Source organism: Chiloscyllium plagiosum, unplaced genomic scaffold (genome assembly GCF_037043375.1).
Source record: "Chiloscyllium plagiosum isolate Xiang-an unplaced genomic scaffold, Cpla_swu_hap1 HiC_scaffold_9, whole genome shotgun sequence".
NCBI lineage: Eukaryota > Metazoa > Chordata > Chondrichthyes > Orectolobiformes > Hemiscylliidae > Chiloscyllium > Chiloscyllium plagiosum.
In genome coordinates, this window is record NW_028270147.1 from 120,201,836 (window position 1) to 120,219,605 (window position 17,770).

Genomic DNA, 17,770 nt, shown 5'->3' on the forward strand with positions numbered 1-17,770 from the left:
ATCAAGATCTCCACTGACTTCAGCTTGGGCCTTTGCAATAAACTCATCATAGAACTGAAAGAAACATGGAGAGAAGGTGAAATCAAACATTGGGATGATAAGAAGTACACATGACACCACTTTGGTAACTGCATAAGACAAAATCTTTTTTGAATGAACAAATCTAATTTTAGCAATCTGTAAAACCAGTTAACCACAAAATTTAGAAAGATTAACAGGGAGACCAAATAGCCCAGTTGGTTGAATGTGATCAAAACAAGTTTGTTTATTCCTCTCAAGCCACTGCACACACCATTCAACATTACATCAACCTATTTATGCAGCACTTAACAAGTAATAGGCCCCAAAGCTGTTTTAATAAAGAATACTGGGACATTGCTCAGGAAGAAGTATAAGGACAGAATACCCAAGACACCATTGGAAAAAGGAAGCTCTTGAAAGTTGGATGAGATGAAGATATGAAGAGGAATTTGGGATAAAAGGTTTGAATGAATGCTTGGAAGAATATAAAAACTCTTATTAATGGCAGAGAAAAAAATCAAACAGAAAAAGCAACCTTGCTCAACCACTTTTCCTTAAGATGGCAAGAATAAAAGTCAACAGCCCCCAACAATTTTTAGTTCAAGGAAATGGATGCTGATTTGGTTTTGAGATTGCAGTATGCAACATGTGAAATGCTCTGAACTCAACCTCTGCAAGGTCACATGTTCCAACCATCCCCAGCTGAAACCTGCAGGGCAGTGGAGGGTTCAATCTCACCTCTAGCTGTTTGATGAGGCTGGCCTCCTTTGCTTTCAACCGCTCCTGTTGACGTTCCTCCTGCTCTTTCTTCAGCTTGTCCACAATGGACTTGTGCTTCTTAAGTTCGTCCTTCAGTGCATGGATCCTGATCTCAATATCACTGGTCTGACGTAGTTTCTGTTGAAGATCCACCCAATGGATGTTAACAGGTCTCCTTACAATCAAATTCAACTTGGACACTAACATTAGCGGATAGGAGATATATGCAAACCTGCATAACTTTGGTGACACTTCTCACAACCTGTTCAACAACTTTAATCAAACCTGCTGAACCACTGACAAAGCCTTGTGCAATGGACATGTTGACCACTTGGGGGCCACAGTGTCACCAAACACATCAACTCCTCAGACCGACAGTATCACCGTACACACCCGGCCGATCACACAGCAGAACTATGTGGGCAGTCAGTAACGGTGAGCATGGTTAGAACCATATTGAGGAAAAAGCCAAAATGGGAAGCTGGAGACTAAAAGCTTGCAAAAGATGTGCATTTGAAGGACAGGAGAGGAATGGGATTTGGAAATGAATTCTGCAATTGGGCTACTATACATGGCCATTATTTAAGTTAACTCTGGAAGGGATGCAACAGTCAGAGAAATTAAGACCACAAGACATCGAAGGATGATGTTAGACTAAAAGTCACAAAAAGAGACAGGGATTCATCGTGAAGGGCTTTCTTAACTGTGAAAATTAGATTGGAGATGTTGAAAAATTGGGAGACAAAGTTCAATTAAGGCCAGTCTGATAATTTTCAGATAAGCGCTCTTTCCAGACTTTTGGAAGTGCTCACATTCATAGAGTATTCAGAAATCTGACCAGAAGAGGATGGAATGGTCAAGTCTCTGGGTGAGAGTTGTGGATGATGAGGCAGGAGGCATGTAACTTTACAGAGACAGGTTTGTGATTAGTAAATGCTGGGTTTACTCGACGCTGGAACATGCTGCTGAGATATAAAGGGTGTGGACCAGCTGAGGATAGCAAATGAGAGGCTGGAGTGGCAAAGGGACACAGCTGGAGAGTCAGAAACAGGCAAACCTGTTGGAGTTGACTTTTCTTTGTTGAATACTTCAGTGGTGTGCAATTGTTTCTGAAAGGCTGGTGACATTCTTTCTCCAATTTAGACAGGTGTAACATGACCGAAGTTACAGACCAATGAAATCAAACTTGCACAGGCATTCAACTCTTACTGTTTCAACTTCAGAGATTCCAAAGGAAACTGACAGAAAGAGATGTTAACAGACAATCTACCACACCGATGCTGACTTAACTCTGGGCTGTCGGCCTCAATTACAGTGACAATACAGTAATAAGCAAAACTAGAGGGAAAACCTCCTGTGACAGAACTCATGTCATCATCCCACCATGCAAGGTGGTGGAACTTGAATTCAATAAAATAAAAAGTCTGGAATTAAGATTCAAGTGATAACCATAAATTCATTGTCGTTTGTCAGAAAAATCCCATCTGATTCATTAATGTCCTTTCGGGAAGAGAAGTGCCATCTTTACCTGGTCTGGTCTCCATGTGACTCCAGACCCACAGCAATGTGGTTAACTCTTAACTGTTCTACGGACAATCATGGATGGGCAATAAATACTGGCCACCCAGCAATGCCCACATCCCACAAGTGAATTAAAACAAAATTCCCTTAATAAATCCAACAGCAAGGCCATTTGAGGCGTTATTTTCACTTTCACACAAGACAAAGTCTCAAGAATCACCATCCCTCGGTGTTGTGCTATGCTCTCAGCCAAGCAACATTTTTAAACAAAAATTAATACACATCGTGTTTGAGTTTCGAAGCACATCAAATAATTTGAAGAACCTCTGTGAAGCTTGGTCATGTTTGAAATTTCCTACCTGACTGTGTCACAGAAACAGTTTCATCAGACCAGCTGCCAGATGCTTGGTGGGAGTTTAGAATCGGTCTGTCATGCACACGGATGCTGGAGCTGATTTTCTGGCCATCTTGCTTCGATGTACTCTCAGTCACTTTTGAGGAAGGAGACTGAAACACCAGAGAAGAAAGCAAACATTAGTCCCAGTCTGACATTATTTTCTAAGTTTATGAAAAAGGAAGGAGGTGGCATAAGCCAGGAGATTGATTGTCAGCCGCCCTCTGGGTGTCATGATGTCTCAGTGGTTAGCACTGCTACCTCTGAGCACTGTGTATCTGGGGACAAATTCCTCTCTTTAGCAACTGTGTGTGTGGAGTTTGCACATTTTCCCTGTGTCTGCATGGGTTTCCTCTCGTTCCAGTTTCCTTCCACAGTCCAAAGACGTGCGGTTAGGTGGATTAGTGACACCACCACTAGGCCATCTAGAATTATGGGAAGAATGAACAATCTCTCTTCCCAAGTTCTAGAATTCTACTTGCTCCATAATTAATAGCACAGCTTTTAAGGTCAAGCCTTTATTGCCCTTTGAACCTGCTTTTACAAATCACCATCCTTCATAGGCCTGCTCCCACTCAAATTACAATTGCTGCTAGTACGCTTAATCTAAAATTAAAAAAATACACTGCCACACACATACCCGCCAACCCAATTCTACCTGTCATCTTTAAACCATTCCTGCTTCTTATCAAACCTCCTCACAGCTTCCTTAACTTTTCCAAAACACTCATCATTCTTCTTATTTTACAATATTCTGATTTTCAACACCTTATGCTCTTGGCACATAATCAAATTATTAAATGAACACCGAAAATAAAAGTGCCCCCAGAAGCAAACCCAGAAACCACGACTTACTTGAACCACTCTGGAACTTCCCCAAATCCTTTTCTATATTTCCACCCTTCTATCTGTTTAAATCCCGTTTGCTACCCCTGCCTTAATTCCTTGCCAATTAATCTTATGCATGACACCCATCATATCTCCACATCTGAAAGTTGAGTTTTTTTTAGTACAGTCATCACTTTTGAAATCTGCTCTGACGCTTTATTTCACAGTTACCTGTTTTCTTCCTATTTTATCTTTAAAAACTTGCATTTATAACAAATCTTTCATATGATAAAACAAACCAAGTCGCTTCACAGAAATAGAATAAAACATGATACTGAGCCTCAGAGATCCAAGGGCAGATGTGAAATCTGTCATACAGTTCTAGTGTCTTGAAGGAGGAAAGTGACATAGACAGAAGTAAAGTTCAGGGAGAGAATTAAAGAGGTCACTGTCTTAGTAACTGAAGGCTTTTCCATTAATGCAGCAATTAAAATTGAAATTCTCAAAGATTTAATTAAAGGAATACAAATAGCTTGCCTGCAATGTATAATCATGTAAATTAATTTAAATGATGCAAAGACTGGTTCTGGTATTATCCTTCACCAACCGGCTTTCTGGAATAGAACAAGTAGTTATAATACAATCGTCAAGTCTGGAAGTAAGACAGACAGTGATGAGGCTCCTGCAGTGGAAGAACGGAGGTGGGGCAGAGACAGATAATCGGAGATTCCATAAAGTGCCGAAGCAGGCCATTTGGCCTTTTAAGTCCACATCAACCCTCCGAGGACCAGCCCACCCAGAGCCCCCTCCCCTCCAGCTGGATTTCCCATTGCTGATCCACCGAGCCTGCACATATTTCACATGCCTTCACAAAATTCCTATTCTTTCCCACATTACATTTCTCATTCCCCCTCAGAATTCCCATTCTCTGCCACTCCTGTTTCCCATTCCCCTCAGAATTCCCTTTCCCCCAACACCTATATTTTCCATTCATTCTCAGAACTCCCATTCCCTCAGATCTCCCACCCCCTCTCCATACTGTTTCCCATTCTCTCCACTTCCTGTTTCCCTAGGACTGATTTTGAGCGAAGCCAATGATTTTCTATTCACTGCAGCCTTATATGATATTCTTTACTCATTAGAAATAGTTTTTGTAGAAAAAACAATGCAAAACATCTTTTTACCATTTTCCTGTGTGTTGCGACAAAATCCTGGGAATAAACATCATCTATGAAAATACGATGGTCAGGACTGGTGGTCATCCGAAGGGCTGCTGATGGTGATTCCAGAGTCTGAGCAGGTGAACATCTAACCTCCTCAGGAATTGAACTGTCACTGTGGGGCTGGGAGCAAAGTGGCGCAGGACATTCTTCCTCACTGGCTGTGTCTAGAGAAAATACCAATACTTAGAACATTTATACTGCAATAGGTTAACAGTGCTTAAAGTAAGATGCACAATTCAGTATGTCTGTCTTACATGTCCGTCCTCCTTTCAATGTATTCTTTATTTCAGATGCATGTAACAATATCATAAGGAGAGTAGGTTAGAAACAGTTAACCAGAGAAAGTTAAGTTTGCACAGGTCACTGATGAAAAGCACCTTGAGCTAATTCAGATTCTATCAGACATAACTGCTCATTGTCAAAATACTCCGATACAACATTCTGCGCAGTACTGCAGTTACATTCTGCTGCTAATGGTGAGGAATGAAATTAATTATCAATATTGCAAAGAAAATTAGATTTTTCCATGTAAACAAAGTGGCCACATAGCCTTGTGTAAACAACGTCCAAGCTCTCTCACTGATTACAACTTTTGCTGCTTCTCAACTCTGCAAGTGATATGTAACCACCAGCAGTGAAAGGAATTAAAATCTGAAACTTCAGCCTCCCTGAGAGGGTGAGTGGGAAATTATACTGTGCTATTGTGTCAAGGTACCATTGAGAAAGATGATAATTCCAACATCTGACCTATGCTGATTAAATGGATCACGGCAGATGCTTGGGAAATGTGATTTCCTTGAATGAATGAGACAGGCAAAGTAAAAGGCCAGGTTTACACCTTGCTTCTTCTGCATTAATCCAGACTGATGACATTTACACATCAATACATCACCTCACATGTGCCATGACAATCAGCGATACCAAAGTGCAATTGAAAGTAGTCGGAACCACAGTAAATGCATTACTGCCTGGAAGAGAAAACAAACAAACAAGAAACAGAGGCTAACATTACCTTTCGATTCGGGAATCTTCTTCCTTGCCTCTCTCTTTCCCATGAGCTCCTTGTCCCAAGCAGCCAGAGCCTGATTTTCCATTCGCCGGATCGCAGCTTCCTCAGCATCGAGCCGCCGCTTCCACTCCAGCAGCTCCTCTGCATGTCGTCGCCGATGCATCAGTTTCTGCTCCCGTTTAGTGAGGAACCTGATGGACATGCAAGCAGGACGGGGGAGAGAGAAAGGAAGTGTCAGCTAGCTGCTGATATTCATTTCTAAAATCGGACATTAACCTGCAGCTAAAAATGTATAATTCTTACTTTTTAAATTCAACACTGTTTGGGTTATAGTTTCACAACACAAACAAAATTCAGGGCAAGGTCTCCTTGTACACCTCACACATCGTAGAACATTGCAGCACTACTGCATGTAAATAGGCTCAGTGCAGTTAATCAACACATTCAAAAGGATTTCCTCCAAGTTTGCTGACGCAATATTAGTCAAAACAGTCAACTTCAATCTGCAATGTTGATCTTCTAAAAAACTTCAATCTGTCATAAATTTCCCCACCCCACTGCAATTGGTAACCTGGCCCGGCCCAGGGATTGGTACTGGGACATTAGTGAACTGTGATCTCAAAGGAAGCGAGCAAACAAAATTCTGATAGCCTGGTCCTCAAAGTTTAGTAAGAGGTTTGAGACAAGTCAGATGCTATACCTTCTTGCATTTAGCTCAATATCATTTCCTATTTACAGTACAGTGTTTTGCAAAGTATAAAGAATTATGTGCTTTTTTTGCCATGGTGGGGGATTTTTATCCTAGTTTATCACAGTTGCTGCCTCTCGCTCCCCAACAGACACTGAGAGAAGCCCAGTGATGAGACGTAAAGACAGAGAAGTAGTGGTGACAGGAGATCAATGTTTACAAAAAAAGGAGCAAAACAAGAAAAACAAAACAGCTGAGTATCACCCCAAAATTGCTTTATCTTTAGATACTCAAGAAAACCTCACATTATTAAGGAGAAATTCCAAATATTCCATCAAACATTTCTAGCCAACTTCCCTACATCTCTACCTCAACACAACTTGAGGATTCATTAACTTCAAATGGCAACAGAGCTCATCAAAGCCAACCCCAGCTCCATTTCTCTTTCTGACTTAGATAGTGGGAGAATCTCAAGCACTGCCTTCCCAACAGTCCATCCAGAGCTTACAAACCCATCTGATGTTTGTTTAATGTTGTCATTATTGCTGCCTTCACCACCAACTCTGACAGCTCATTCCATACATGTGTGAAAAAATTGCCCCCGAGGTAACTTTTAAATTTTTCCTTTCTTACTTAAGCTCTCTAGTTTTTGACTCCGCTATTGGAACAAATCATAGAATCCCTCAGTGTGGAAACAGGCCATTTAGCCCATTGAGTCCATAATGACCCTTCGAACAGCAACCCACCCAGACTCACTCCCCTACGCTATCAGTGTAACTCTGCATTTCCCATGGCTAATTCACCTAGCCTGCATATCGCTAGGCACTATGGGCAATTTAGCATGGCCAATCCACCTGACATGCATATTTATGGACTGTGGAAGGAAACCCATGCAGACAAAGGGAGAATGTGTAAACTCTACACCGTTGCCTGAACGTAGAATTGAACCTGGGTTCCTGGCACTGTAAGGCAGCAGGGCTCGCCATTGAGCCATGGTACTGCCCTCATAAGACCTGTTTACATCCTCTGTAGTGTACGCAATTGCCTTCATAGGATAAAAAAGCTTACACAATGATGTCAAGCTGATAATTCCACCAGGAAAAACAATTCCTGCAACATTGCATGTACCTCCAGTTTCCCAACACACTCCACTGAAAGGCAAAGCAAGCTTTGTACCAGTGAAAGTTTTCACATTGCAATCCCATTCTGAGACTGTTACACCAGGGCAATGGGTGTAAATAAAGAAGATGAGGGTAAGAAAAAAGCTCCACCACTTGGAGACCAGTAGCAGTGAGGCCATATTGATGTTTTGCTGCCCCAGTCACAGGGTCAAACATGACAACACCTCAGGGGGGATAATTAGAAACACCATATGCAGCAAACACACTGCCTTTGAAAAACACAGTTAAATGGACTTCTTCTATTTATCTCTGTTCAGAGCCACTCTGTCTCTCTCTTTCTCATCCTCTCTGTCACATCACCAGCTGACAAATGAGCTGGTTGGCTTGCCAGCCTTTCACAGCAATATGCCTTATAAGGAGCCACAAGAGATATTACTTTTCATCCATCTGACTGCACATCTTCTTCAGTTTTTGCATGATGCTGCTGGTCTCACTGCCTGAAATCGAAACAGAGGAGGGACTCCACATCTCCGTATCTGTTTGCAGGAGACTGGAAGTGGGGCTCACTTTGGAAACATTCTCCACTACTGGTTGTTCTGCATCCCGCTGCTCCTGTCGAGTTGGAACCTGAGAAGATACCAAGATGAATGCATGGAAAGTTAAGTTTGTTCCTAAAAGGAAACAGCTCTGAAATTCGTTGCAGTGAAACACAGATGAGATTCAAAGACTGGTTGCTGCAACTAAGCAACATCATTTCCTTTCAGGCAGGCAGAGCGTTTCATTAGTTTTGAATTAATTGAGCTTTAATTAATTGAAAATTTCAAAAGTGAGACTGATTTTTTTGATTGTTGGGAATGTTTATTCAGGGAAACTGATTAAGGGAGGGAGATGTAGATCAATTATAATAGAAGTAAGTGCAAACAGATGAGTGGCTCAACAACCTAGTCCCATTCCTATGCACATGATCAAGTGCAAAAATGTTTTGACACCTTTGTAGGATATGCTGATAACAGGTAGGAGCCAGATTACAGGGAGTGAAAGAACAGAAGCACAGATACATTGGGCTGAAAGCTCCATTTCTTGTGCTGTCACTTCTACAGAATGCAGAATAAAACACGATAGCGATGAATACAGAGGATGGTATTCTCGGCAGCAGCAGGTATTCCTGCATATACAGCTTTAGGTTGCAGAGATTCGGACTCTACATAAGGGAACATGTGAACATATTATCAACTTAATAAAAGTACCGAGGCTTAAGTTGATGTTTCTCAGTGGCAGACAAACCATTCTTACATCTTTTCTGTAAAATATTAAAAGTTTTATTTATATTGCAATGATAATATAGACCAGAAACCTGGCTGATAGCAAGCTTGGATTGAAAGTGATCACCCATCATTCATGCTGCTGAGTAAGTAATTCCTTACTTTAATAGTAACCTTGCATTGAACAGTTCAGGAGTTTGCAAATGGTGGGATACGAACCAACTTGCTCTCCCCAGCGGATTTGAGTTTCTCCTGAATTTTGATGGTGGTCTGGAGCATATGTTGAATCTCCTCCTGCTGTTTCAGAATCAGCTGCCTCGCCCTGTGAGCAGCCTTGTTGGCTTCTTGAAGATGCCTGATTTCAGCCTGTGATGAAATTGGATGCAATGTATTACCATGTTAGAGACCAACCAAACCCGTCTTTACATCGTCAATAAATTTATTTTGACGACAGAGTACAGACAAAAATGAAGTCAGGGCACACAACTCCATAACCCATTAAGTTCTAAGTTGCACAGTTTCCAGGTGGCACTGTGCAACTTTTACAACTTATAATGCTTGGTCTTGATGAAAACTTTGTGTTTTTCTTCGACAAAATGTTTTGTTAACACAAACTCAAACAGTCAAGTACTCCAGGTGGAAAATCATCATGAAAGAGTTACTCACATTCTTTTTCGACAACTGATGCCTAACTTTGAGTGAGCATTTCTGATTTTATTTCAGGAGGTTGCTTCCTGGTCTGTGGTGAGTTAACCTGAGTTCTCAAACCTGAAAAACTGTCCTCAGCAGCCAAGTACTTTGCAGAAGAGAAAGATGATGAATAGCAGATTTCCGCTTTCGAGAACTGCACATTAGCTCTTGCAACTGGGCAAGTTGGAAAGTGTTTCTGGATTAGTGGTGCTGGAAGAGCACAGCAGTTCAGGCAGCATCCAAGGAGCTTCGAAATCGACGTTTCGGGCAAAAGCCCTTCATCAGGAATAAAGTTGGAAAGTGTGCCTCAGTTGAGTGAATACAGAATCTGGCAAATCTGTAGTGGGTCCAACAGCAAATAACGTAACATTCCAAGTCTGCGTGACACTGCCTGACACTGCGAGATTGGTAAAACCTCTGCCAACAAAAATCAGCAACTTGTTGAGACCATCACTATATTTTTCTCAGTTTTGGTTTGGAACTGTGAGCTGAAGTTAAGAATTGAACTTTGAAAAGCAACTTGTTTTAAAACAACCGAATAAGGCTCAGTCATTTATAATACCAGAGTTGATTTTACTCCCCTTCTTGAACAAGGGGACAACATTTGTTATCCTCCAGTCTTCTGGCACTATTCCTGTAGACAATGACAACATAAAGATCAAATCTCAAGGTTCTGCAATCTCCTGCCTCAATCCCGTCTAGTCTAATAGCCTGCATCGCAGTATTCTCCTCGACAACACTATCTTTTTCTGGTGTGAATACTAACAATATTCATTTAGTGCTTCCCCATCTCCTCGGACTCCATGCACAACATCCCACAACTATCCTTGATTGGCCCTGATCTTTCTCGTCATTCTTTTCTTCCTGATATACTTATAGAATGCTGTATGGTTTTCCTTGATCCTATCTGCCAGTGATTTTTCATGTTTCCTCCTGGCTCTTCGTAGCTCTCTCTTTAGGTCTTTCCTCATTAACTTGTAACTCTCAAGCTCCCTAACTGAGCTTCACGTCTCAACATAAGCCTTTTCTTCCTCTTGACAAGAGATTCAACTTCTTTAGTAAACCACAGCTCCCGACACATGTTATAATGATGCTGGAATTTACAGACAAACTTGGATAAATCTGCCCAAGTAGATCACACAGTTTCACCACTGCTGAATTAGCAACTAAACCAGAAAGAGAATGATCAGGGTTTTAAGATTTTATTAAACAGCAAATTCCTCTTAATATTTTATAACTTTAATGCCCCTCCATGCTTGTCATACTCAATTTGGAGAAAATTTCTTTCAACAAGATATTGCTTATGCTCACAAATTCAATAAGGGTATTTTAAAAGAAAATCTGGAAATAAAAGGTTGGTGTCAGTAAAAGTGTCCACAAAGATGTTGAGCAGCCATAAAAACCCAACTAATTCATGGAGGGACTTTGAAGAAGGAAATCTTCTGCCCACAGCTAGTATGGCATATGTGACTACAGTGTTACGGCAGCATGGATGGCATGCACACCATACCTACCAAGCATTGACCATCTCTTGCAATCCTTTTGATATGAAGTGGTATTATCATCACTGCTTCCCTCACAATTAACACATTAGAGTTACCCTCGACCTGAAACTGAACCTGATCAGCTATACAATACTGTGTCAACAAAACCAGGTCAGAAGCTGAAAGTTCTTCACTAAGTAACTCACTTCCTGTCTCCCCAATACATGCCCTAGAAACATAACATCAAATAGAATGTAGCAACCTGCTTGATCAGCATCACATTCACCAATCTCGACATTCACGTCCTTCACCAATAAACAGTGAGAGCTATGTGCACTACATGATGCACTGCAGGAACTCACTCAATTCCTTCAACAGCATCTTCAAAGCCTCTGACCTCTACCACCTAAAAGGACACAGACAATAGATAACATGGTAACACCATTACTTGTAAGTTCCTCTCCATGCCACACAACATCCTGACTTAGCAATATACCATTCCTTCACTGCTATCGGATCAAAATCCCAGGTACTCCTTTCCTGTCAGCATTGTGGTTGTACCTGTAGCAGGTGAACTGCAGATGTTTGAGGAAATGGCTCACTATCACCTTCCCAAGTGCAATGAAGGATGGACAACAATACTGGCCTTAACAGCGGCGAAGAAATCCATTGAAATAATTTGTTTAAATCTGTTCGCCGAGCTGGAAGTTTTTGTTGCAAACGTTTCGTCCCCTGGCTAGGCGACATCATCAGTGCTTGGGAGCCTCCTGCGAAGCTCTTCTTTGATGTTTCCTCCGGTGTTCATTGTGGTCTGTCCCTGCCGCTTCCGGTTGTCAGTTTCAGCTGTCCGCTGTAGTGGTTGGTATATTGGATCCAGGTCGATGTGTTTGTTGATGGAGTTTGTGGATGAATGCCATGCCTCTAGGAATTCCCTGGCTGTTCTCTGTCTGGCTTGCCCTATGATAGTAGTGTTGTCCCAGTCGAATTCATGTTGCTTGTTGTCTGCGTGTGTGGCTACTAAGGATAGCTGGTTGTGTCGTTTCGTGGCTAGTTGATGTTCATGTATGCGGATTGTTAGCTGTCTTCCTGTTTGTCCTATATAGTGTTTTGTGCAGTCCTTGCATGGTATTTTGTACACTACATTAGTTTTGCTCATGTTGGGTATCGGGTCCTTCGTTCTGGTGAGTTGTTGTCTGAGCGTGGCTGTTGGTTTGTGTGCCGTTATGAGTCCTGTAGTGTACAAAATACAGTCTTGCATCAATCTGTTCCAGAGCCCTGAACTCCAAACCTAACAGCACTTGCAAGTTGATATGTTTATATTGACCAAGCAGACTGCAGTGGCTCAAGGCAGCTCACCACCATGACCATTTCGAGGATGAGGGATAGTAAATAAATACCAGCATTACCGGAAACATCCCAAATTCAAAGAACAAACTTAAAAATTCAAAAAAAATGTCAAAAATGCATTCATTTTACTCATTCCAAACAGTGATAAGGAGAAAGATGATGTGAATATCTAGATTCTGCACAACAGCCTCACTGCAATGAGAAAAGACAACAGCTTTCCCCCTTCTCCGGAAAGTATAACTAGAAGTATCTGCACATTCTTACATTGCATTTTTGAAAGGCTATTCAGCCTAACATCACTGCATAGGTCAGATACTCACTTTTTCTGGTGCTCCAACCAGGCCAGCTGTGTTTGGTCTATTCCTTCAAGGCTTGTTCTCGCAGTTTGAGGAGTGATACCTGGTGCTGTGCACGCATCTCCTCCCCCTCCATGTATTGTCGCACCATCTCCATGGTGAATTTAGAGAAACTGTCTTGACCTCCTGAGAAGGGCATGCTCAAATCATGCTGAATAGTGAAAGACAGGAGAACAAACAGTACAGACTGAGGTGATCTGCTTCCCCTGACCCAAGCAAAACTTGCTCCATAATCCACGAAAACTCAGGACTGACTGCAGACAACAACAATTAAAAGTAGCTGGAGTATCATGAGACATGCCAATCATGCTGCATCACAAGTGATCCCAACAAACTATCCCAATATTTATCAGGATAAGTAAATGCTGACTGTCTTATTTCATCATCTGTAAAACACATTAAGACTGGCAAAGTCCCTCATACTGATAATTTTCTGGTCAGGACTCCAGTTACCAAATTGCTGCCGATAAAAAAACCAAAAACAGAATAGGAGTTGCACATACAGAGAATAAGGGTGTCATGGTTACATCAACATTAACCAGGAGGAGGCTATTTAGCTTCTTGAGCCTATTCCACCATTCACCCAAATCATGGTAATCTTCAACATCATGACAAATCCCTGTCTTTGTCCCATAATCCTTCAGCATTTTGGTTAAAAATCTACCAAGCTCGGATTTAAAATTTGTAACTGATTTCATATCAATCACTGTTTGTGGAAGGGAGTTTCAAACTTCATCCATTTCCATGTGCAAAAGTGTTCCACAATATCACACCTCAATGTTCTGACTCTCACATTTTATCTATTCAATCTCTCTTCTTAAATTAAGCCTCGGAGCCCAAGTATCACTGCAGTAAGTCTACATTGCACTTCCACCAAGAGTGATACTCTTCTTAAGCCATGGTGCCCAGCCCTGACGGCTTGGACTGACTAGGTTTTGAACTGCTGAAGCATGACTTCTAATCCTTTGTTTTCGAGTCTTCTTTGGACATAAATGTCAACATTACACTGGCCCCTTGATCACATTTCTGAGCCTGTTTGTGACATTTTCATGAACTGTATGCAGCTGGATCATCCCCATCAAGTTTCTTTAAACTCCACTGTCTCTCAATTTTCACAATCAAGAAATATCCTATTTTGATCCAACCTCTCACTCGCCGACACAAACTCATCTGTAGATTTTTCATTTACTTAATCTATCAAGATTGCGTTCTGATTTTATGCTTCCATCTACCGACACTCGAGATCGCTGCTAATCTGTAGAGAGGCCCCAAATTTTGAATGTGGCTTTCCTTTCATTATGAATAGTGAATAGATAGGGCACCAACATAGATCCATGCAGAATATCACCAACCATATCCTTCCAATTAGAATATCTCTTATTATCTGCACAAATGTCTCTTGTTCAAATCAAATTCCTCTGCAAGCTCCACTTGTCTTTTGCATCTTATTACCCCCACCTTTAATGGACAGTAGAAAGTTGTCAATTCAGGGACATTCTTAGCAATCAAATTTAGCTTGTGTTTACCTGACTAGGTGAGCAAGGAATCCCAGTAAATATTAATCTCTCTCTTCACTACATGGTAACTTGATCACAAAGATTAACAATGCAAAAGATTTATTCCTCTTCAAGATTTATAAACTCTGGTAACATTGTTAGTGAGTGGTACTTATCTTTTAAAAAACACAGCCCCTGCCCAACACTTGCCTTACACTCATTGCCCCATCTACTCCTCATCCTCTACATCTGAATCTCATGGCAAGATACCTAGAACATGGAGAGGAGCAACTATTCCAAGCACTGAGATCCCACTAATTGGCACCACCACTCACCCTTGGCTAACCCATGGGAGAACTCACTTTTACAGCTACTGAAGCCGATTGATCCTGCAGTATGTCCTCATCAGAACCATCCAGCTGGCTGCGTTTCTTCCCCATATTAAAGCAGCAATGGCTCTTTGATGGCAGAAGGGAGATGGAAGGATTTCTCTTCAATCTCATCTTCAGTCATTGACTCATCGAACTTAAGGGAGTATTCAGTGGCAAGAGAAGCAGAGTCTGGACAATAAATGAGTGACATTGTTCTTTGTTATTTTCCATTGCTCACTGAAAGATTTAGAACTTGAACATGAAGTTAAAGGCCGAGCTAGAATCCTTGGATTCGTTATCTGCTCAAGGAGCAGAGTTGGGTTACAATTATTGATTCAACACAACTGTTATGTTGAATCACACATTGTTTAAGGGGACATGAGGAAGTTTCCGTATGCATAACCACAGATCCAAGGGGAACACAAGAAAGTTGGATTGAATAGCTTAAGCATATGACTGAATAAAGGAATCTTGAAATAAATCAGTGCAAGACAGGTTACTATTTGACCCACATATCCTTTGGGTATGGAAGGGGTGCTTACGTGACAATTGATTTGGTTGATTTGAATCACCTAACTGAAGAGATACCATTCCCCATTTAAGTCATGAGATCAGGTGAAGGACAAAACATCATTTAGATTTGATGAAGTCTGTTTTTTTCCCACTTGTCGCACATTGAATGGGCTTCTTTCTCTCGGGGGACTGTGGGCTGTTGTGTGCGGTCATGGCTCGCAACTTACTGTCCCCCGGTGCATCCTCTCAAATTTTTAGTTGATGCAGTCTTTAAATTAATGGCTCCTGGGGTACGCCATATATTTATAGAAGGAGACTATAATTGTCTCATGGACCCTGGGGTGGACAGGATGCCAAGGGGGCTGTTGGGTACACCTCTGCAGGCGAGACAGTTAGTGGACTTTGTGAGGAGTTGGGGCGAGTGGATGTGTGGAGGTGCCCCCACCCAAATGGGAGGGACTTTACCTTTTACTCCAACCCACACAAGTGCCACACAAGAATTGAAATGGTCTTTGTACCATCGGTTTGTTTGGACTTGGTGTTAGCCTGCAGGATTGGGAACATAACTATTTCGGACCATCTGGCAGTATATTTAGATGTTAAGATTAAAGGTAGTGCAGGAGACACATGACAATGGTGCACGAATCCATTTCTGTTGAAGGATGACAACTTTGTACAGTATATCACAAGAGAGTTCAGGGTTTTTTGGGTCTTCAATCAGGCTACAGCGAGTCACCCATCAGTGCTCTGCGAGACCACCAAAGCATTCTTAAGGGTATGATTATTTCACACTTGACAATAAGAAGGAGGCAGAGAGGACAGCAGCAGCTGATACTTGAGGCCTGGCTGAAGGCAGCCAAATCGGCACATTAACGCAGACCTTCCGGGTTCAAATTGCAACGGGTCACGGCTCTCCGGGCTGCTCTGGACTCAGCGCTCACACAAGTGGCTAAGAGAGGGGTCTCCTTTGCAAAGCAAAGGCTGTTTGAATATGGGGATAAGCCAGGTAGATCCCTGGCTTACCTGGCTAGGAAGGAAAGTGCTCCACAGTCCATTGTGTTTATCAGGGAGAGAACTGGCAATATCACTCGTGAACTGAGGAAAATCGATGCAAGATTCCAGGAGTTCAATGCAGAGTTATACCGGTCAGAGGGTAGGGGGATGGAGAAGTGAGAAGGGAATCCTTTTTTGAAAACTTGGACCTCCCTGGTATAAGAACAGATCAGGCCTCCCTTTTAAATGTACCTCTGACAGTACAAGAGGCGGTAAGGCAACTCCAAGGTGGTAAGGCACCTGGTCCAGACAGATTCCCATGTGGATTTTATAAGGAGTTCATACACATGCCAGCTGAACCACTGCTGGAGCTGTATAGTCATTCCTATGGCCAGGACTGTCTTCTGCTCTCTCTTACAGAGGCTAATATCGCTCTTATTTTAAAGAAAGGAAAAGATACTGAGGATTGTGCATTGTATAGACCCATCTCGTTGTTGAACGTGGATTTAAAAATTCTATCAAAGGTGTTAGCTCTGAGACAGGAGAAGGTGCTGCCTGTTATTATAAATTAGACGGGTTTTATCAAAGGCTGCAGCTCCTCCAACAACATCAGGCGGGTATTGAACATAGTGCAACTATGTCAGCAGAGAATGATTCCGGGTTTGGTGGTCTCCCTGGAGGCAGAAAAGGCTTTTGATCGGGTGGAATGGTCGTATCTCTTTGCTGTTCTAGATCGTTTTAGTCTGGGAAGGGCCTTCGCCAGGTGGGTGGCAGTGTTATATAAAGACCCCAAGGTGGCAGTTATCACGAATGGGGTTAAATCGAGCAATTTTCATGTGGGGAAGAGCAGCTGACAGGGATATTCCCCTGTTATTGCTACTGTTTACCTTTGTACTTGAAGCACTGGCGGAGGCTGTCCAAAAAGACCCTGAAACACTGGCACCGACGGTGGGATTTGGGGATCAAAAATCACTCTCTATGCAGATGATGAGAGAGAAAAAGACCTTGACTATTTACACTATCCATGCCCCTTCTTGATTGTATAAACTTCTACAAAAACGCTTCAGTCTCCAATGCTCCATGGGAAAAATGCTTCAACCTATTCAGCCTCTCCCTGTAACTCAGTCCCAGCAATCTCCTTGTAAATCTTTTCTGCAACCTCTCAAGTTTAACATCCTTCCTAAAGAAAGGCGATCAGAACTGTATGCAGTATTCTAGACGAGGCCTCACCAATATCCTGTACAGCTGCAACGTAACACTTCAACCACTCCAGTCAATGTTCTGACCGATGAAGGCAAGCACGCCAAATGCCTTCTTCACCACCCTCTCTACGTGCAACTCCACTTTCAAGGAACTATGCACCTGCATCCCGAGGTCTCTTTGTGCAGCAACACACTCAGGGCCCGACCGTTAACTGTATAAGTTAGCGATTGGATAGAGAATTTTAAAAATTAGATTTGATAGAGAACTTTAAAAATGAAGGTGCTTGAAGTATATGGAGGGAGAAATGTTTTCACTTGCGTAGCTGACCTGAATAGGAAGTTAACATTAGTGGATCAAATCAGACATTCTTCCCTGAGAAAGGTGACAACATGGAACTTGCTAGTACCAGGAATGCTTTAGTTGAATAGCATGAATGTGTTCAAGGGGAAATTGGATAAGTACCTCTGGGAGAAATGTAATGAAGGATGCAC

General features: G+C 42.0%; 1 pseudogene; it reads right to left on the minus strand.

The window, feature by feature from the left end:
- Window positions 1–17,770, minus strand: part of LOC148149291 (centrosome-associated protein 350-like) — a 629,436-nt pseudogene that overhangs the window by 39,046 nt on the left and 572,620 nt on the right.